The sequence below is a fragment of the Adelges cooleyi genome, unplaced genomic scaffold (genome assembly GCF_023614345.1).
Source record: "Adelges cooleyi isolate 19-005CV unplaced genomic scaffold, UGA_ACOO_1.1 ACOO_flye_CR_arks_rails_tigmint_CR_PRNA_574, whole genome shotgun sequence".
NCBI lineage: Eukaryota > Metazoa > Arthropoda > Insecta > Hemiptera > Adelgidae > Adelges > Adelges cooleyi.
In genome coordinates, this window is record NW_026096268.1 from 8097802 (window position 1) to 8121451 (window position 23650).

Here is a 23650-nt window from a genome sequence, read left to right on the forward strand (position 1 = left end):
AGTGGATGGATGTAGGTTTCTGATAACAACTCTTAATGGTTTATCAGTTTGTAGTTGATAATTATGGAATTAGGCTTCGATATCTTTTAAGAAATCAGTTTGGATTTGGAGATGACTCGAGGTTGATTTGCAAGAGAAAATGTTTGGGCCAATGATACTTTTAAAATTGTTGCATAGACCTATGAAGTCAAGAACGCCTTTAATAAGTATTGGTGGAGGTGGAGTAGGCTTTGGAGTATAGTTGGCAGTATCATGTTGCTCCTGGTTTGAATAGTCAAATACATCGTCTTTAACGTTTGTAAGCTCTTCTATATGTAGAGCGAAAAAGCTGTTTCGCGTGACAAATAATTTTGTTTTCTTTAGATTTACAGTAGACGGTGAAAGCGGAGGAGTAGAGAAGCAGATAAGCCTCTTTTATTCTTATTAGTTGAGGTTTTTTTGTTGCTGTTGACAACTTGGTTACGTACGATTTTAACTGGTGATATGGTATTGTCAGAGGTTTTATGATGTATGTAATCTATGGTCCAAATGTCACCGCACACGACGGTGCCTTGCTTTATTGTGAGCGGCCGATAATTGCGGAGTGGCTTGTGGTATTACTAAATAATATTTAAAAATATATATATTACTTAATTTAGTTGGAGAATTCTTTTGGAGATTGAGCTATTGTAGAATTTGAAGTAAAGTAGAGCACAAGATTCAACAATTGATATAAAATCAAAAGTTTTCGGATTGAAACAGAGCGTTAAAGTTAATAAATCTCGAGAGCGGAGTAATATGCGTGTCCACTGTCTAACTGTTCAGGCCAAACTTGTTATTAAATTTTGAAACTTATTTGGAAACAAATATGTGTAATAATACTAGATACATACAAAACAAAATAAAAGGTTTTTCAATAATTATACGACTAGTCCTAATCGTGTATGTGCCGACCAATACTTATCAATGAGATTATTTTATGTCCATATAATACTCATTATAATTATGTTACTTTTAATCTTTTTATGTCTAACCATAAGTCAGCTGTAGTCAGTACTTGGTAGTAGCTATTTTTAGCTTCGATGCAGAGCAGTTTTACTCTGATGTGTGTGTTTTTTTTTAACTGTACACACTGTAACTTTTTTAATACTGAACCAATTCCTTCGAGAAGCAACTCTATAAATCACAAATTTCATCTAGTTGATACTTTAGGAGGGGGGAGGGGGTAAAAATTAAAACTATTTGTAAAACTTTTTTTGATTTCTTAATTCCAGATATAATTGCCGTTATTTTATTACACTTTTCTCAATTTGCAAAAAGAAGTATAAACAGATATTTTAGGTTTGAATCGAAAATCTATTCATTTGCCGTTAAAACGAAATTTTTGTTTTTGTGGTGTCTGCTGCTGTTGTCGTTGTAAGTGTTGTTATTTGAATAAATGTTACGAATACGAAAATATTTCACTAAAAAAACAATTTATTTTTTGTTTGCTGTAAGTCCATATACTGCCATTGATTTTATAACGTTATACAAATTGTTGTTTTCAATTTTATACAGTATTTTGAGTCTCTGAAATTTATTTTACTGTAACAATAAAATATATAACACTGATTTTACGTGCAATAGATTTACATTATACAGTATAATTTAATTACATCTACTTAAAGACTAATTTCAACACCAAAATCTACGGATAAAAAAACAAAATATGACCTTTTTTCAGTCACTTGTCACTTTTCGAAAACAAAATTAATCAACCCACTATTTTTCAAAACAAATACTCTTAGTTTAAAATTTAATTCAATATAATATACGTTAGCGATATTAATTATCAAAAAAATGTTATATAAAATATATATTTTTAAATACTACCATACTTATTTTTTGTCTCTTTTATTATACACCAAATGTACACTACTTTTGCGTATTAATTATACACTGATAAACTTTTTTATTATTTTTTTCCATAAAAGTTGTACAATGTTATCCGTTGTAGGACATATTATTTGGTGCTCTTATGTTATCCTATTGGATACCGATATACCGATATACCGATTGGTATCCTATGTTATACGATACCAATAAAAACCGCAAAAAACAGTATTTTAATTGAGAATTCAAATTAATAACGAAACTGATGGTTTTTTTTTCTTGAAACATGACCACTGTCATTGTGATTTTTAATAATTTTCTCAGTGATAACAGGAATTGTACACTTTGAAATGTTTAGTTTCATTTAATTTATTTAATCGATTCGAAGGCAAAGCTAATTAGTATACAGAGTCTAACTAAACACCACAATAGGCCAAGTTTTTTTTAATGTGTTCTCGGTTCCACCTTTGATGATTATGACGCCACTCCTTTTGTATTTAAGCAAAAAAAAAATTCAACCAACTCACACACTCACGGCAAAATACTACAAACATATGTTCTCTAGATAAATAAGAATAGTAGTGTAAAAATTACCCCCAAAAAATACTTTTAACATTATTTGAGACATACTTAAATAGTTATAATATTAATATACCCTGATTAACACGTTAAACATATTAAATCTTAAAAAAAAGTATCAATTCAATTGAATCGGTAATTTCCAAAACCACCTAAGTCACCAATTTAAAAATTTGCAGGAGGCAATAAAAACTGTGCTACTCACACCTTAACGAATTTTTAAGAATTTTTTTCAGCTAAATGTAACAACTAGACCTAAATACGCTGAAATAAAAAAAAAATCACAAATCATGGAAAATTAAAAGAGAAAACCCAGAAAAACTGAGCTTGACTTATGTTGTTTTAGCAGGAAACGGAGTTAAGGTATATATAAAATGAACAAAATGAGGATAATAGTCATATATTTAATGAAAATATTGAAGATACTCCTTAAAAATTGTAATTTATCAAAATTTATTATGGAACAAACGTAAACAAACAATTTAATCTAAATCACAGAACCTCACAGAACAGACGCTCGAGTCTTCTTTATGGTGCTAATCTGACATGTTTGTGTGCGCGCTACCTTGCGATGCATGTAAAAACCACATTAGTCATTGACTTAGGTTGTTTTACCAATGAACGTTATTAAGAGGGCGCTGTAAAATGGAGAAGGAATTACCTGACTAATGTTGTTTTAACATGGATTATAGGTCTACCTTCAAGTAATAGTTTGCGACCAAAAAAGCCATTTTGAAAAAAAATTGACTTATGTGGTTTTTGAAATGACCGATTCAATTGTTAAAAATATATAAATTGTTCAATACATTAACGACTCATGATTTCTCAAAAAACTATTACCTAAAAACTTTTGTCCAAATTGGGTTTAGAACTAAATTTGAAAACTAGAAAGTTTAAAATATAGAGTTAGATAAGATTAGATACATCATCGAGTGCAATATTTTCATACAAATCCATGGTCGTAAATAATATTTTATATGTTCAAACTTTTAGTGTTGACTTCCTCGTCTTTTTGAAGTGAAAATGTTATTAAAAATTTCACCTCAACTATTTGTACAGAGCTAAAATCCGATCATCCTAATATTGTAAGAAGGAGTAATTTTATCAGGCTTTTAGATATAATTTGGTTTCTTGTAGGAACAAAATGGCTTTTACCCGTAAAAAAGTATATGAATAAAAAATATACTTAAAGGCTTATAGAAAATAAATTGGCATGGTCAAAACTTATTAAAACCACTGTTTTCTCTAATATTGTCAATATGAAACCTTTATAAAACCGCCTCAATTTAATCCTCTTAAGGATATCGTTGAGATATTGAAATTACCTAATTTGTATAAAATACTTTATTTCGATATCTTTATACATTGAACAAGAGATATCTAATAAAAAAATATATATATCATAAATGCAATTGATAAAAATGAATCGTAAGCTTAAGTTATAATTTACTTATTATATTTGTGTTCTCATAAGTATTTAAAAAAATAAAAGCATGTCCCTATCTGACCTACAGAGACCTAGTTACGCCTATGTTTTTAATATTTAGAACATAATAATTTCTATTGGTATGTTATTTCTATTTTGTTGTTTATTAATTTGTATGTTGTTTATTTGAATCAGTATAAAAAACATGTGCACGAAACCGTATATTAAAGTCTGGTCGGCAGTGGCGGTGATGGCGACAGTACAGTGGTAAGGTGAGGCAGAGGACATTATGCGTCTCGCGAATTTTAAACAGTGATCTTGATGAGCTTGGTGGTCTTATTAAGCCCACCGGAACATTACCTGACAACCGGATACGATTACAGGAAGAATGGAAACCAGTAGTAGAAGACCAGTACAGAGATTTAAAATGCACGTATCTGTTTGCTGGAATAACGCACTTGCGGTTGCTGAAACTCTTATTGGAAGACAAAAAAATTGCGACCAAAACCCCAGTCGATCTAGTGAACCACTACAACATCCGAGCGGTGATATGCACCCTGTACGGCGTGACCTACGTGAAAATCGGCTCGTTGTGGCTACTACTGTTGTACGCAAGCACAATTGGTCGACCGGGTGGTGACTGTAGGCAGCATAATGGTCATCCACGAGTACGTCCATGCGTGTATGAGTGGACTTGGAAAAGATCACTTCAAAATATGGCACGATTGGGTGGTGTATTTCCAGAAACTGTTATGTCTCCAAGACGATCCGGACGTCAAAGCTTTGCTGATCGTCATCTACAGTAATGGCAGCGTCCAAATTAGTAACCAGCTCGACTATAAGCTGCGCGAGATTAACGTTTGTCTCCAATGCGTGGCCACCAACCAGATGTTTCTGGAATCGGAGCAGTTCTCTTCGAGCGCGGATCAGGGTACGTCCAGCCAAGCGACCATTGAACGCGCTAGCCTGAAAAATGCTCAGACATTCATTGCAGATCTCGTGTTTGATTACCAAGAGGTCGATTTCGATGTGATCCGGTCTATCATGGCGTACATAGACGACGAAGCTGAATGGTAAAAGTTGTGGGGTGAAGGTAATACTATAATTATGTATTTTATTGTCAGGCAATATTATAAACATCACTTGATACCATGTGAAATTTGTTATTTATTGATCAAATATATTTAACATTGATATTCAAATAATTATAAAAAAACATAATTATAAAAATACTCGACATTGCTGTAAACGGTTCCTAAAAATTAAATTAAATAAAAAACCTTCCATATCTACAGATTACTCTTGTTTTATCACTTACGTCCTACAATATGTTATGACAATATTCCATTAAAATGTGACACGATTAACAGTGTACAAGGATTTATCTTGTCCTACCTTGGATGGTCTTAAAAAAAATTGCAATTTCGTGGTTTAAAAAAAAATACTGAATATTAACCATTCTTACCTGTTACTCTATTTTCCAGAGCTCTATCAACTTTTCAAACTTATAAATAATAACGTACATATTTTATTCATAACTTAAAATATGTTTTAGTTGAACATTTTAACAGTTTTACATAGGTACACAAAAGTAATAACAGTAAACATAAAAATACTTAAAATTATTTATTTACTCTAGAGTGTCCCTTGTTTTGTACCCTGATTTGTACTTATTTAAATCGTATATGAGCCAATTCAACAGCAATGTGGTGCCAGGCAGGATACTTTTTTCCACTACTCGTTCGTGTCCCATATGTATATATAGATAGAAACCGAACGAATATTGGGAGCGAACACCCGCTTATATTTTTGAAAATTATACTGCATGTTTGTTACGACGAAAAGAATAGTGCCAGTTTTTTTTGTATTATCTAAAAACAATTTTTTTGATTACTTGGGCTAAAGTTGTAATAAGTAAAATTTGTTTTTTTTTAATAGTATCTTCGGCCATGCAAAAAATTGATTAAAAATCAGTTTCACATTAAAAAAATCTCGGTTTTCTGAAGAAAAACTATAATTTATTTTTTCGAGTAACAGAAAGTCATTAAAATTGTAGTAATCAAAATAGTTGATTTAATTATGTGTAAAAATAAGATAGTTTTCCGTTTCTTCGACTTTTCTTTCAGGGAAATAGGCTTATTATAATATGTTTTTGGTTTGTCAATGTTTTACCTATTCAAACCCAGCGAGGGTGACATTTCAGTGTTGACGACTGGCTCAATATTTTTAGCTAATGGGAAACGGTTGTGCTACTATTGTAAAAAGATAAAAACCGAACGCATATTGATCTTAAGTTCAAATCTTCATAATGTCATAGCAAACGAAGAAATTGATAAAAGTTAAAAATTCAAACCTTAACTTTTTTTAAAAATTGTTGTCAACGTATTCATGGAACTAAAATCATATGTCCCCATTTGAAATAACAAATTCCATATTTCATTTACTTATATGCGTAAAGGTAAAAGTTTTCTAAGTATTGAAAAATATAGTAGTATGAGTACAGAATTTTATCGATAATGAAATAAACAATTTCAAGGACAAAGTCGGCTAGCAGTCGTTTGGTTTGACTTTTTCTATGTACAAAAATATCAAGCATGCACAGCGGGGTCGGGGCATAGAGGTACACATTTTTCTTTTAAGAACAACTGTTTTACTAGTATACAAAAAAGTGTTTTTTATAAGTATTTCATTTGATTTTTTTCATGTTTGAACTATTTTTTTGCGCAGTAGTACTGCATGTTTACATACATTTTAGCGAAAATCTTTTTTTGTACATTGGTGTTTAAGTCTCGTTGAAGAATTTAAAATGAAATTTTATGTTATTCCTTCCCTTAAAACATGCAGCTCCTTGAAAATTGGTTCCCAAAGCATTATTATAGGACGTATTACAACAGTTAATTATGGTTTTAGTTAAAACTTCCGTGATGTACAAAAACAAATGATAGGTATACTGTTTTTTTACATTACACACAGTAAACTTTACAACGTCTGTCGCATTGCAAAAAATACCTGTTGGTTACAAGAACTTTTACGTTGTGATATTTTAAAAAAAGTCATATAATACAAAAACAATATTTCATAGTTTTACCAATGTTAAATTTGTATGATTTTAATCGCTGTGGGGCTTACCTAAAAAATATACAACATGATAGTATATTATTATGGGGTTTTTTTAATTGAAAAAAGTTGGTCTTCATTTTTACTTATTTTGTGGAAAATAGTAGAAGTTTTATAAACAGTCGATTATTCGGTGGCACTTGTTGACAGTTATAAAACTATACTATTGACAGCAATATTTTTTCGAAACATCTGCGACGGCTGACGATACACATATAAAAAATAACACTTCTTGGTAGCTTGAAGCTACAAAATTATCACCCAGCCTTTGTTTTTGTAATTAGTTTCCACTAAATAGTGGATTAGATTTGTGAATGTGTTTGGCCAAAGCTTTAGTGACTGTGGTATTGTTACTGTCTTAACTTTTTATTTTAGCTTCAAGGCTAGAAATAGTATTGTATTAACAATACGGCATGTTATTAATAATGTTATAATAATACATATGTCTGGACAACAATCGCGGCTTATTCGAACATCTCAAATAAGACATTTTTAAAATGTATCTAAATCATTGTTTTTGTTTTCGTCTTAGTTTTTAACATTATCATTAGTATTACCGTTACACTATCATTATCTTAATCGTTAACGTTATCCTCTTTTTTTTATTTATCACAAAGACAAAAACCAAAGTTAGCATACAAACCAAGTTTACCACACGTAACACGGTTACCATATGCATCGAAATAAAATAACAAAACTAAAATTAGCTATAGAGACTTAATTTACAAATTATGGGCTTACAAAAGTTGAATTGATAAAAACATTTTTTGGTTAACAAATAACACATGGCATTCAATTAAAAAAAAAAAAGTTTTTGACCGTAAGTTGGCCATTTTGAATTTTGACCCTCCGTACTCTAAAAGTCACTAATAAAAATCTTTTCAATTGGACTAGTAATTTTGGAGAAAAATCTAAGAGTATTTTTATATGAGACACCCTGTATAATGCTAGTTCACGCCACAAGCACAAACATTCCTCGATAACGTTCAGCGTGATGCACGTACATATTTTCGTATTGACCCTCAGGCCCCAGCTAATAGACATAATATACATGCAAAAAAAATTTTAATTATCCGATCAGCATAAATAGCCTTTTTTAAAAAATTCTATAGCCTAAAATATCAGCCGTTTTCAAACACTATTTAGATATATACGTATTTATCAAAATTGTTATCGAACATCAAAATCTAGCATTATCAATTCGGTCGCATTTTATTTGGATTATGGATCTATAATGATCACCATATAAAATTGGTTAAACCGATTAAATTGAAAGCCTCACCTAAGATGATATTTTACCTACGTTTGCGTATACAAACAGGAAAAATTGAAGTAATTGTTACACAATTTGATCGATTATTATCATCCAGGTTGATAAAACAACAGTAATCGTATAAATTATGATGATAGATAATGAACTATTTTTATTTAATATTATTTTAAAAGAAAAGTATACAGCAAGACGAGTATTTTTCAAATTATATTTTTATATTTTTTACAAATAATCTTAATTATGTTTGATAAATTAGTAACAAGTTTCACATGGTCCTACTGGTTATCAGTTAACAAATGATTAGAATAAAGTTTTAATTACTTGATAATGTTATTCATTTTCGATAACTTAAAAAAGTTATCGAAAATGAATTGGTTAGACAGTGACAATATAACATTGCCAGATAATACAATACATTATTATAATGTTATTTACCGCATACAACATTTAGTTTCCTGCTCTATGTACAACATGATCGATTGGATCACATTGAAATCGACATCTCGTACAGCAGACCCTAGATCATCGATGAATGCTCGTGCATTTGTAAGGCTATCGCTTTTGATGGCTTCTTGGCCCGATTGTAGAGTCATCTCTTCGGTGGCATCGCATAGGAGACAAACGTTGAATTCATGCAGCTTAAGCTTGAGCTGTTCAATAATGTCGTTTACGACTAATTCGTTGGGACCGAGGCTAACAATGGCTGTCGCCAAACTCCCGGTTTCCTCATCGTCTTGAAGGCATAACAGTTTTTGAAATTCTATCAGAAAGGAATGCCATGTGTTTAAGTAATTTTGTCGAGTGTCATCACTATAGTTATCGACGTACAACAAAAATTTCCACGTCAGCTTGTACATTATACTTTTAAACAGACAGTAGACCCCCTGATAATACTTTTTTATGCTAAACAAGGGGTATAATAGAATAGTGGGTGACAGCATTTTCTGCGCGTAATTCAAGTCGTCTTTTAGCATTTTGGCCGTGCCGTGCCAGCTGATTTGCACGTCGTACCCGGTCAAAAACTTAGACATCAGATCAGTGTGTTTGGTCAGGTTTCTGACGAACAATTTTCTCGACTTTAACCCGTTGAACCGCAATTTGTGCGTGTCTTGTTCATTGTTCCCTTCCAACAGAATTTTCAGGTTCTCGCAGTTGTTGAACCCCTTTGCTCGGATAGCATCACGACTGACTTTGCCACTCGGTGAAGTGGACACCTTCTGCCGGTACCATTTGTCGAACGTGTCGAACCGGTTGTCCGGTCGACACCCGGCGGCTGTCAATTCCGCTTGAACTCTGCGCGTCACGTAATCGTGAATGGCCGCCAGCTGGTCCGCGACCTCCTTCGGTTGAAGGATGGGCGTCACATCGGTGTCTTTGCTTGCGATTTTGACGACATACTGTTCGTAATAAGATTCCGTTGCAACCACGAACAGCAGTAGTAACCACAACGAGCCGATTTTCACGTGGGTCACGTCGTACAGGGTGCATATGATTCCTCGGATTTTGTAGCTTTTCACCAGACCGATCACGTTTTTGGTTAAAAGTTTTTCTTTTTCCAGCATGAGTTTCACCAACCGCATTTGTGTTATGCCAGTAATAAGATAAGTGCACTTCAAATCTCTGTACAGCTGTGTCGTCGACGGGTTTTCATTTGTCCTGTAATCGTAACCGGTATCCAGCGACAGTACCGGTGGGCTCAGTGCGGCCATCAAGCTCAACAAGGCCACTAAGCTCAAGGCGATCGTCGTTGGTGATAATTTCGAAAGCGTCATTTCCGCGACAACCTTATTCACGATTCGGAATTGTACTGAACTGCCAAGTAATTTTTTTTTATGATTCAGAACTCGAGCGTCAACCATTATTTACAGTACCTATTATATGTCAAAAACGCCATGTTATTATGCTACACACATACACGCACAGGAGTATTTGTATAAATATTTAGAAAACTTTTTGTTTATTTTGTATGTTTTTGGCAATGTAACACGAGACAAACGATCATAATAGGAAAAAGTGAAAAAATGAAAAAATGTCCACCCTTTCTAGGATAGTACTATGTGTTAATATTCTATACAAATTTAGAAGTAAATGGACAATTTTAAAAAAGTTATGGATCAACGTAGTTTTAGTTTACCTTTTCATTTACTCATTGAATTCTATTAAAAACACAATTGGAAACTGCTACAAGCTAAGAATAATGTTGAATGCGAACGACTCACAAGCCACGTACGGAATGAGGTACGAAGCTTTGAGGTCCAGACATGTGTTCCACAATAATTTGGGCATCAACAAAGAACTGAAATTCAAGATGATGAGTGGGTATGACATGCAAGTCAGCTGGCACGGCACGTTCACATTGCTTAACGATGACTATTATTACGCGAAGAAAATATACTCCCCCACAGACGGATTCCTTAGCATTAGGAAATATTACAGTACGACTTTTATTCTTTTAATAATTTCTTCACGGAAATTATTTATGAATCTGATGTTCTAAAAGTCCCCACTAACTTAAAAGATGAAACAGCTGCTGGTTTTGATGGAATCTCGGTTAAAATTATTAAACATGTAGCTAATAATTTAATTAGTCCTTTAACACATATTTTTAATTTAAGTATTAAAAACAGTATTTTTCCAAAGAACTTTTAAGTGGCAATAATTAAACCTCTGTTCAAAAATGGGGATAAAACATATATAAACAACTATAGACCCATTTCTATGCTAAGTAATTTCTCAAAAATATTTGAAAAAAAATGTAAAAAATTGAGTCATAATATTTTTAGAAAAATTCGAACTTCTGTCTAAAAATCAATTTGGTTTTAGACTAGGACTAGGCACGGAAAATGCTTTATATAATGCTACTCGTTTTATTAATTCTGCACTTGATGATGACAAGAAAGTAATGGCAATATTTTTAGATTTAGCTAAAGCGTTCGACACAGTTAATCACTCTGCACGTTTAAATATTTTGCCTGAATTTGGTATTATTACATCAAGTTTAAATTGGTTTAAGAGTTATTTGGCAGACAGAAGGAAAATAGTGCGAATAAATAGGTTTATTGGTAATGAAATGGTAATAAACTGTGGAGTACCACAAGGTAGTGTACTGGGTCCCATTCTATTTAGCCTGTACATAAATAGGGTTTGTAATTTAAAAATTGAAGGACTATTACTACATATGCTGATGATACGTGCTTACTTTTCTCAGGAAATTCATGGGTTGATGTACGTATTAAACTACTAAAGGTTTTAAAAGAGTAGTCGATTTTCTAAACCATAGAAAACTATCGATAAATTATAATAAAACTATGTTTATGAATTTCATGATTAATGATAGAGAAGATAATTTTGATACATTAAAAATTCATGTCTGCGATAATAATAACTCATGCAATGATATAAAATGCAAAATGTTAATAAGAGTCACTAGTATTCGTTATCTGGGTCTAATTTTTGACAAAAATCTACGATGGAATCTGCATGTGAACAATTTAGTAATGCGTCTACGTACTATAAGTTATAATTTTTACAAATTAAGAACAGTAGTACCAATGCAAGTTGTTCGAACAGTATATCTAGCATTATATCAAGCATTAATGCAATATGGTCTACTTATTTGAGGAGGCCTTTCTGCTAATGCTCTAAAACCTTTATTAATCCAACAAAGACAAATTGTTCGAATATGTTTACAGAAACCTACTCTTGAAGGTTCAACAAGTCAAAACTTTAAAATATTTAATGTATTACCCGTGGATTAACTATTTAAAAAAATTTCCATTTTATGGGTAGGTAAAAATATAGATAATTTGAGAAATATAAATAATGAAAAAACAAAAAGGGAACATTTAGCATACGACGTTAAAGTGATATACTTTAAAAAAGTTTTTGGCCAAAAATTCGTGGACTACCTAGGTCCTACTTATTTTAATTCTATGCCTGTTATTATTAAAAAGAATATAATCAATAAACATAAAAATTGTTATCAACGGTCTTCAAAAAAAATAAGAAACGGTTGTGCTACTATTATAATAAGAATAAAAAAATATTGTACTATAAGTACCTAAAGTATAGGAAAATATATTTTTTTAAATAATATTTTCCGAGATAATGAGTGTCTGATATCAGATATATCATACGTTATATATTACATTACAATAGCTTTGGTTGGTGAGGGTGACACCAGGTCGTTTGTCGTTACGATTGATATAATATTATATTTCCTTAAAAAGCAAAAAACAGATAAAGTAAAAGTAATAATGCACGCCTACATTTAATATACATCGCGACGTCAACGAACACATATTACTGGTAAACCGGATCGGTAAATTTTTGAGTTAAAAGGGGTAAAAAATTTTATCAATAACGGCATAAACAATTTCAAGGACAAAGTCAGCTAGTAGTCTTTTGGTTTGACTTTTACTAAGCACAATTTCTAATATCAAGCATAAAAAGCCAGCACAGCGGGGTCGGGGCATAGAAGTACACATTATTCTTTCAAGACCAACTGTTTGACTAGTATATACGAAAAAACTGTTTTTTTAAACGCATTTCATTTGGTTTTTTTATGTTTGAACTATTTTCTTGCGAAGTAGTACTTCATATTTACATACATTTTAGCGAAAACCTATTTTGTACATTGGTGTCTAACTATCGTTGAAAGATTTAGAATGAATTTGTATGTTAGCCATCCCTTTAAAATATGTAGCTACTTGAAATTAGTTTCCAATGCATTATTATATAAACAATTTTGGTTTTAGTTAAAATTTCCGTGCTGTATAAAAACGAATAATAGGTATATTATTTTCATACATTACATACAATACTCTTCATAACATCTTTCGCATTGCAAAAAAAAAAACCATGTCGGTTACAAGAACTTTTATATTATGAGATTATAAAAAAAGTAATATTTCACATAAACAAGTTTGTATGGTTTTACCAATAATAAATTCGTATGATTTATATCGCCGTAAAGCCTACCTGCAAAATATACAACATGATAGTATATTATGTTATAATATTACATAATATTATGTTATAATATTATATAATAATTGTTATTAAGGGGTTTCTTTTAATTGAAAACAGTTTGTCTTAATTTTGTGTCTGTCGATACACAAATAAAAAATTACACGTCTTGGTAGGTTGAAGCTACAAAATTATCCTTTTCATCAGTGGCCCTAGATATTAGTTTGGAATGTAAATATTAATGAATGAGTTCGGTCAAAGCTTTATTCACTGTGATAATGCTACTGTCTTTTTTTTTTATTTTAGATATCGAAGAAAACGTATTGTATTCACAATGAGGTATTTTAGAAGCTTCAATAGGTAGCTGAATAGGTAAATTCAAATTACGATGCTCATTAGCATTTTTTTAAATTGTCCATTTACTTCTAAATTTGTATAGAATATTAAGACATAGTACTATCAATAACGTTGACAATCCAAATTAATATCATAAAACCCACAAGGGGTGAAAATTGTTCGTTACTTCACCATTTTTCTACTATAATCGTTTATCGTGTTACAATGTCGAAAACATACAAAATAAAAAAAGTTCTCTAAATAAATATGCATACTTCTAAACGTACTATAATAACATGGCGTTATTGACATAAAATGGATATGTAAATAATTGTTGACACTCGAGTTCTGAATCAGAAAACAACAATTTTGCAGTTTAGTTACAATTTAGTATCGCGAATAGGTGCGGATTATCGACGAAATGACGCTTTCAAAACTATCACCAACGACGATCGTCATGAGCCTAGTGGCCTTGTCGAGCCTGATGACCACATTGTGTCCACCGGTACTGTCACTATACACCGGATACTACTACAGGACGAATGAAAAACCAACGACGGCACAGCTGCACAGAGATTTGAAGTGTACTTATCTTATTTCTGGAATGATACAAATGCGGTTGGTGAAACTCATGCTGGAAAAAGAAAAACTTTTGACCAGAAACGTGATCGGTCTGGTGAAAAGCTACAGAATCCGAGCGATCATATGCACCCTGTACGACGTGACCCACGTGAAAATCGGCTCTTTGTGGTTACTACTGCTCTTCGTGAACGCAACGGAGTCTTATTACGAACAATATGTCCTAGAAGCTACCGTGGGGAAGCCTTTCCTTCGACCGGAGGAGGTCGCGGACAAAGTGGCGGCCATTCACGATTACGTGATGCGCAGAGTTCAAGTTGAATTGTTAGCCGCTAATTGTCGACCGGTCAACCGGTTCGACACGTACGACGACTGGTACCGGCGGAAGGTGGCCACTACGCCGAGTGGCAAAGTCAGTTGTGATAATATCCAAAAAAAGGGGATACACAACTGCGACGAGCTGAGAAAACTGTTGGACGCGAACAACTCACAAGGCACGTACGGACGGCGGTATAACAGGTTAAAGTCCAAACAGCTGTTCGTCAATAACCTAGGCAAAAACACTGATATGATGTCCAATTTGATGAACGGGTACGACGTGCAAATCAACTGGATCGGCACGGCCAAAATGTTAGAAAACGACTTTAATTACGCGCAGAAAATGATGTCCCCCACTGTTACATTTATGCCCTTGTTTAGCATGAAGAAGTATTACACAGGGGTCTACTGTCTGTTTAAAGTTATCATGTACAAGCTGACGTGGAAATTTTTGTTGTACGTCAATAAATATAAGGGTGACCTTCAAAAAAGTTACTTAAAAACATGGCATGCCTTTCTGGTAGAATTTCAAAAACTGTTATGCCTTCAAGACGATCTGGAAACCAAGAGTTTGGTGGACTTCATTAATAGCCTCGGCCGCAACGAAATAGCCGTAAATGACATTATTGAGCAGCTCACGCAAAAACTACGCGACTTCACCTCTTGTTTCCTATACAATGCCAGAGAAAAGATGACGCTACAATCGGGCCAAAAAGCCATCAAAAGCGATAGCCTGACAAATGCACGAGCATTCATCGGTGATCTAAGGTCTGCTGTACGAGATGTCGATTTCAATGTGATCCAATCGATCATTTTGTACATAGAGCAGGAAACTAAATGTTGTATGCGGTAAATAACATTATAATAATGTATTGTATTATCTGGCAATGTTATATTGTCACTGTCTAACCAATACATTTTCGATAACTTAATAACATTATCAAGTAACGAAATCTTTATTCTAATCATTTGTTAACCAGTAGCACCATGTGAAACTTGTTACTAATTTATCAAACATTATTAACATTAATTTTATAAAATTATAAAAAAACTATTTTAAAAATACTGGAAATTGCTGTAATCATTTAAGACCCATTCATTATCTTTTATCATAATTTATAGGATAACTGTTGTTTAATCAACTATGATGACAATAATCCATCAAATTGTGTAACAATTACTACAATCCTGTTTGTATATGCTAACATATGTAGAATGTCATCTCAGGCGAGGTTCTCAATTTTATCGGCTAAACCAATTGGAAATGGTGACCAAATTATAGATATATACCTCAATCGAACGAGTAGGTGCAATTTTTGAAACTATTAAGCAGAGCCAATTGTAACATTTTATGGCAATATTCCAATAAAACCTGTAACGATTAACAGTTTGTACTCGAGGGTTTAATCTAATTTTGCCGATATTATACGCTAACATAATTAAAAAATCTTGGCGGTCGGTTAGGATTCTTATCAGTTGAACTTAGGTGATGTAGTGACCAAATTATAGATCCATATCCCGCATCTACCGAGTATGAGCAATTTAAAAAACTTAAAAGTTCAGCGGGTTAGTTAACAGCAACAATAATGTGTTCAGTGAAAGAATAAATGGTGTCCACGTGGCAGCCCGCATCGATATCAGTTAATATTATATCCAAATAAAATTCTACCAAATTGGTAATGCTGGATTTTGATGTCCGAAAATAACTACGTATCTATCTAAATAGTGTTTGAAATTTCAGCAGAACACTAAACTTATACGAGGCGCAAAGAACCAAAACATATTCACCTACAAAAGTTTATTTTTGCGGGCGAACTAATAAAGTTTTGACTATTTTTGTTTTTGTTTTAATTAATCCACTCTAATATAAAAAAAACGTTCTTTCGTTTGTATAGTTCCATGTCATTTTTTATACCATCTGTGAGGTAATAAATAAGAAAAGAGACATATCCGCATATAGCGTGGATACTATAAAATAATAGTAGTATAATAGACTATAATAGTTTTTTTTTGTTTTTACCCACCTCCCAGCCTTTAATGGTACCGTATATTGTATTTTATGTACTTTTAAAATTTAAAATAATGTACTTATAATGTTGACTGGTTGATAAGCAGTTTTGAACAACTTTTTATAATTTTATAAGATTTTAAATACATATAATTAAAAAACATTTACTATCTACAGATTACTGTGATTTTTGCCCCTGCAATATGATAATGATAATATTCCATCAAAACGTGTAACGATTGACAATTTACAAAGGATTTACACTAAGTTTGCTAATTTTATACGCTAACATATACGGAGACCAAATTATAGATTCATATTCTACAATAAAACGAGTAAGAGCAATTAAAAAACATTTAGCAGAGCAGATTGTTTCACAACGACCACAATATGTTCAGTGAGCGAATCAATGAAAACCATTATTTTCATTAAAGTAGAATAATAGTCTACTGTATCGAAAGCCTTCTTTAAGTTTGCATAAACTGTATATACGTGGCTGCCCGCAGAAGTAGGATATAATATAATATTCAAATCAAATTCAATCAAATTGGTAACTTGTCAGTAATTAGTTTAGTCAACTAAGTATCTATCTAAAAAGTGTTTAAAAACGGCAGATAATTCAAGATACATAATAATTTAATGAGGACACATAATTTAAATCGTAGCTGATCTTTAATAATTGCGTACTTAAGATCTAATCCCCATATTAAAATTTGTGCAACATAACTTCCAATAAGAAGGGAAAACACTAGTCGATAATTATATTAAAAAAATAAATGAATGGGAATGAATTAATGTACTTCGAATTTGCACTTTGATTTTCAAATAAATTCTAACGTTCTAAATATTATATTACATGGTTTTAAGATAAAAACGCTGACATAGCATTGGGCCATACACTGTTAGTGGCTCAACATTCAGTGGAAATAATTGTAATTTCATTGATTTCATTGAGATTTCACCTCATTTGGTGTTAATATTCTATCTATGAGTGGATTTCAAAATCAATTTTAAGTTTGATAAATTTATACTTAAAGACTACAAAGTATTGCCATTTTTACTTGTTAGTTGTTATGTTCAACATTTTAATAATTTGACCAACGGTATTGCCTGCATTACATAATAAGTGAGGTACGTGGAATTTCTCAATATGTTTTTAGACAACTTGGAAAAAAATTTGATAAATTAGTATTTTAAGAATTTTAAAAACTAAAAAATACTGTCTCTATACCTACTATTTTCATTACCCAATGATTACGGTAATTGACTACGCAAAAGTGTAATTTTCCTTTTTTTTTTTTTGAGTTTTTTTCTAATAAAAAAAAAATTGAATACATATTTTTGAGCAAATGTTTATGTTATAGCCCTATTCTAGATGTACCTTCGGTCTAATTTTCAGATCAAAATCCCTGAAACTTTTCTTGAACAAGTGAAATGAAGAAAAAATCTGATGATATTTGTTGGGTTGTGATACAGTCTACAGAATTCTTGATAACAAGCAGAAAGACTTCATACTTCTTAAACCCAAACTATTTTAATTCATCTACTTCATAAATGAATATCCACTAGTTACAATTTGGTTTAATCTTACTATAATAAAAAACACATTTTTCTTAAATTATTCTCCAAAAAATTAACATAGCCCATCTTTACTTGGCAAGCGTTTTTGGTTTATCAACGCATATCATTAGTACTTCAACAAAAAAATATTCCTTGCAAACTGTCTTGGCTATTTTATTTGATACTTGATTTAAAGAGAGCATTCCATACCAATTTGGGACTAAAACCGACGGTTAAAAAAAAAAAAGGCGTGCCATTGTCTTAAATCGTTTTTGAGGATTTTGAAGGAGTCAGTGAACTTTTTAAACATGGGCATAATATGTTTTTAATTGTAATAAAAATACAAATTGCTATCAAATCTTACTGTAATTAAACTGGGAATTATTTTAACTATATGACTGATAGTGTTCATCACCTGTAAAACAGTAAACTTTTACAAAATAAAAGTATTTGGAATTTAAAGAATATTAAAAAAATGTACATTTAAATATTGGTATTATATTCAAAACGTATATTTTCTTGTTGTTTGCATAACAGCAAAATAGTGAACGCGTAAGTTACTTATATATTACAGAAAAATAATCACATGGTCGGATAACCGAGAGAGTATTTGCGCACATTCGATAAAACAACTGGGGATAATATAACCTATCCTCCTTAAGTTATAACTCAAAAAAATAGATAGCAATACATATGATATTATTAACATGTAGACTGTATAGTTTATCTTAAGAACCAGGATCAATCTAAAAAAAGTTACTGTGTTTTGAGAATGTGTAATTTAGGTGCATACTAAAAACATCGACTAATTTGATGCCGTAGAAAACTTTTTTTTTGTGTACCCCATTATAATTAGAAATAGATATAAATTATAATATCAGTATTATCGGAAATGGCAAGTCCCTAAAACTTTTATATTATAAAAGATAATATATCGGTAATATCTACTAAAATTCTAGGAGAACTTCTATGTTTTAAAAATATTCTGTTAAAATTTGCAACTAATAAGACTATTTTTTAAATAGTAATTTACCTAGTGCCGTAATTTTAAATTGAAAAACATGTACATTTCTTGGTGGTTTTATTGATTTTAAGGGAAAAGGGATGAGTTTTTAAAATTAAAAAATGAATTCGAATTTGTATCTTTTTATCAACATTTGAAACTTATATGGTAACGCATATATTTATTAAAATTTTTAAAGTTATTTAGGTATAAAACTAATTAAATGATGGGAGGTGGAGTGCTACTGAGTATTGTATGCAGATAAAAATAACTCTATTCGCCGCCCTTCCTCCCGTCCTAAATTTTAAACAGTAATAAATTAAAATTCCCAAATTAAAAAAAATGTTTCGGTACTATCTTGATCGTCTGCCGCGTTAAAAAAAAACATATAAAAAAAAAAGTTTTCGTGGTAAACCTACATGGCGTTGTTGACAAAACATGGGTTTAATAAATAATGTTTGACGCCTGAGGTATGAATCCCAAAAAAAACACTTTGCAGTTTAGTTACAATTCAATATCACGACTAGATGTGGTTTGACGACAAAATGACGCTATCAAAATTAACACCAACGACGATCGACTTGAGCCTAGTGGCCTTGTCGAGCCTGATGACCACGTTGAGCCCACAGGTACTGTCGCTGGATACCAGATACAATTACAGGACGAATGAAAACCCGACGACGGCAGAGATGTACAAAGATTTAAAATGCACGTATCTGTTTGCCGGAATCACACAATTGCGGTTGGTGAAACTCATGCTGGAAGTCGAAAAGCTTTTGACCAGAGACGTGATCAGGCTGGTAAACTATTCATGATCCGGGAGATCATATGCACCCTGTACAACGTGGCAGAAGTGAAAATCGGCTCGTTGTGGTTGCTGCTGCTGTATCTGAAGACTGAACACGATCAGGTCATATTTCGCCCACTATATCGTCGGCTACGCCAAGAAAGCTAACGGGACGGCGGTCGTGAAGAAACTGGTTGACATCCACCATTACGTGACGGGCAAAATGCAAAAGGAATTGTCGGCCATCAATTGTCGACCGAACCGCCAATTCGACACGTACGAAAATTGGTTGAAGTCAGCCACCATGCCAAACGGTATAATCGAATCGATTAATATCCGAATGGAGGGGTTAAACAACTGTGACGGGCTGAAAAGACTGTTGGAAGCGAACGACGCACAATCCACGTACGGGACGCGGTACGCAGCTTTAAAGACCAAACTCCTGTTCTTGAACAACCTAGGTCTCAACACAGAGTTGATGTGCAAGCTGATGACCGAATACGACGTGCAAGTCAACTGGGATGACACGGCCAGTATGCTAGAAAACGACTTTCAGCACGCGCAGAAAATGTTGTCCCCCACTGTTCTGTTACGCCCGTTGTTTGTCATTAAGAAGTAAAACGAAGGGGTCTTCAGCCTGTTTAAAGTCATCATGTACCGGCATACGTGGAAATTTTTGTTGTACGTCGATAAGTTTACGGGTAAAATTCGAGAAAACTACTTAAAAAAATGGTACAACATACTGGCGGAGTTAATGAAACTGTTATGCCTTCAAGACGATCCGGAAACCAAGAGTTTATTGGACGCCATTGATCGCCTCGGCCGCAATGAATTAGTCGTAAACGATATTCTTAAGCCGCTCAAGATTAAGTTGAAATCGTTTAACGTTACTTTCCTATGCGAGGCGACCAACCCGATGATTCTGCGACCGGGTCAAGAGGCTATCGATCGCGATAGCCTGACAAACGCACAGGCATTCATCGATGAACTTAGGTCCACTTTTGAATTTGTCGATTTCGATGTGATCCGATCAGTCGTGTTGTACGTAAAGCAGGAATCTAAATGTTGTGCGTAGTAGGTAATATTGTAATAATGTGTTGTATTATCAGCCAATGTTATATTGTCGCGATCTGACTAAGGAAATTTCGATAACTGAATAATATTCTCAACCAATGTAAAAACCCATACGAATCATTTGTTAACCAGTAACACCATGTGAAACTTGTTACTTATTTATTAAACATATTTAACATTATTTAAAAAAATATAAAATATAATTTTAAAAATACTCGACATTGATGTAAACTTCTAAAATAATATTAAAGAAATAACAATCATTATCTAAATATTACGTTTGTTTTTTTTAGATTTAGGGTTTCAGGTCTAAGAACTAGGCTGAATTTTTTCAAAAATCTGTAGTCATTTTTTTTAAGAAAAAACCACCGTAACCTATTCCCAGGTTACTATGTGTAAGTGAATTGAAGATGATACGATATAATTTAACGGTTTATGAGTAAGTATGACAACAAAGTTTTATAAGCTGACAACTAACTCTAAACCAGTTATGTAAACTATTTTATGTTAGGTTTATTAGGTTATGTAAGAAATTATAAAAACCATTATTATTAAAATACTCGACAATACTGTAAACGGTTCTTCTAAAAATAAAATTAAACAGAAAACATTCATCACCTACAGGTTACTGTTGTTTTATCTCCTACAATATGTTATGACAATATTCCTTTAAAACGTGTAATTATTAACAGCTTCCACGACAAGGATTTACACCTGTGTAAGAAACACTCAATCGAGTATCGAGTAAAAACGGAGACGATGCATGTGTTATTTCAAGTGGTTAAATTCAACGAATCGTTGTATAGTTGCAAGTCAAATTATGCCTTCCAATGTAAATTTTACCTATTAAATGATTCTCAAGCAATTTTCAAAATAAAATATAACTAAACATAAATAGGGACTCGGATCCCTTGTGCCCTCTAGAGCAATACAAGGGCGGGTGCAGTACAAGGAACACGTGTGCGTTTTCGTATAAGCTTGTTCAGTTCATATACTAAAGTTTAGTCGGCAGCGGCAGTGATGTGGCGGTGCAGTGGGTACGGTTAAAGGGGGGGGGGGGTTACTCGAACTTTTGGCAAGCCTCCAAGTGTCGACAAAATACGTATAAAGACAAGCGTATATGTGTGTTGTAAGCCAACACGGAGACATTGACAAAACACTGTAAATAATATTTGACGCCTGAGGTTTGAATCCAAAAAAAAAAACCATTGCAGTTAAGTAACACTTCAGTATCCAGACTAGATGGGTATTTTTGACGTCATGACGCTTTTAAAATTATCTTTGCTCCTTATTATTTTTTACACAAAGTTAAAACTAATCCATGAAAAAAGGTCCGTATGTTGATCCAAATGGAAGTGACCGGTTGGGCGGGGGCTGTCCCGTCCGTGCGGCGAGCGCGGCCTGTCGGACGAGCTGAGGGGAAAACGGGCGCGGGCGCCATCCGGCGGTGGCGAGTGTGGTTAGTACTCGGCCACCACCGGAGTCGCGATGCGACCGCGTCATCGTGTTCCAATGACAAAATTATATACAAGAAAAAGAAAATTATCTAAATAATTTTACACAAATACTCCTAAGCCGTATATGTGTGTAACAAAATAACACAGCGTTATTGACATAATATGGGTAGGTACTAATAGTTGACAATCGAGTTCTGAATCAGAAAACAACAACAATTTTGCAGTTTAGTTACAATTTAGTATCGCGAATAGGTGCGGATTATCGACGAAATGACGCTCTCAAAACTACCACCAACGACGATCGTCTTGAGTCTAGTGACCCTGTTGAACCTGATGACCTCATTGAACACACCGGTACTATCGCTGGATACCGGTTACAGATATGGCACGAATGAAAAGCCGACGACAGCACAGCTGTACAGAGATTTAAAATGCACGTATCTTTCTTTAGGACTGACTCACATGCGGTTGATGCAACTCATACTGTTAGACATAAACATTCCTTCTAACACCTGGGTTGGTCTCATAAGCATTTACGACATCAAAGCGGTGATATGTACCTTGTACGAGGTGCCCGACGTGGAAATCGGCTCATTATGGCTGCTACTCTTGTATGCGAACACGGTAAAGTCTTACTACGACCAGTATATCCACAACGGAAAGGAATACGCTCGCCCGGCGGCCGTACACAAACTGATGGTAAACCACAATTATGTGGCGGGCAGAATGCAAGTGGAATTGACGGCCGCAAATTGTCGACCCAAAAACCGGTTTGCCTCGTATGAAATAAGATGCGCTAGACAGGATATCCCAACGGAGGCCATAGACAACTGCCGACAGCTAAATGATCTGTTAGACACAAACAACGCAAACTTAACGTTCGGGACGCGATATGAATCGTTGAGTTACAGACAGCTGTTGCTTAATAAGCTGGGCGTCAGCAAAATGCTCAAGTCTATGCTGATGCACTCGTACGACTTGCAAGTGAACTGGAACGGCATGTCCGTTGTGCTAGATGGTGTCTTTAGGAACGCCATCAAAATGTTCTCCCCTACTGCTTTATTACTTCCCTTCTTTAGCTTTAAGAGATATTACAAAGCGGCCTTCAGTCTGTTCGTATGTATCGTGTACCGGCTGACGTGGAGATTTTTGTTGATAGTTAATACGTTTACAGGTGAACGTCGAGAAAATCACTTGAAAGTATGGCAATCATTGCTGGTGGATCGAATCCAGAAACTGTTATACCTCCAAGACGACCCGGACTTCATTTTTATCCTGGGCACTATCGACAAATTCGGCGGAAACGTCGTAAAT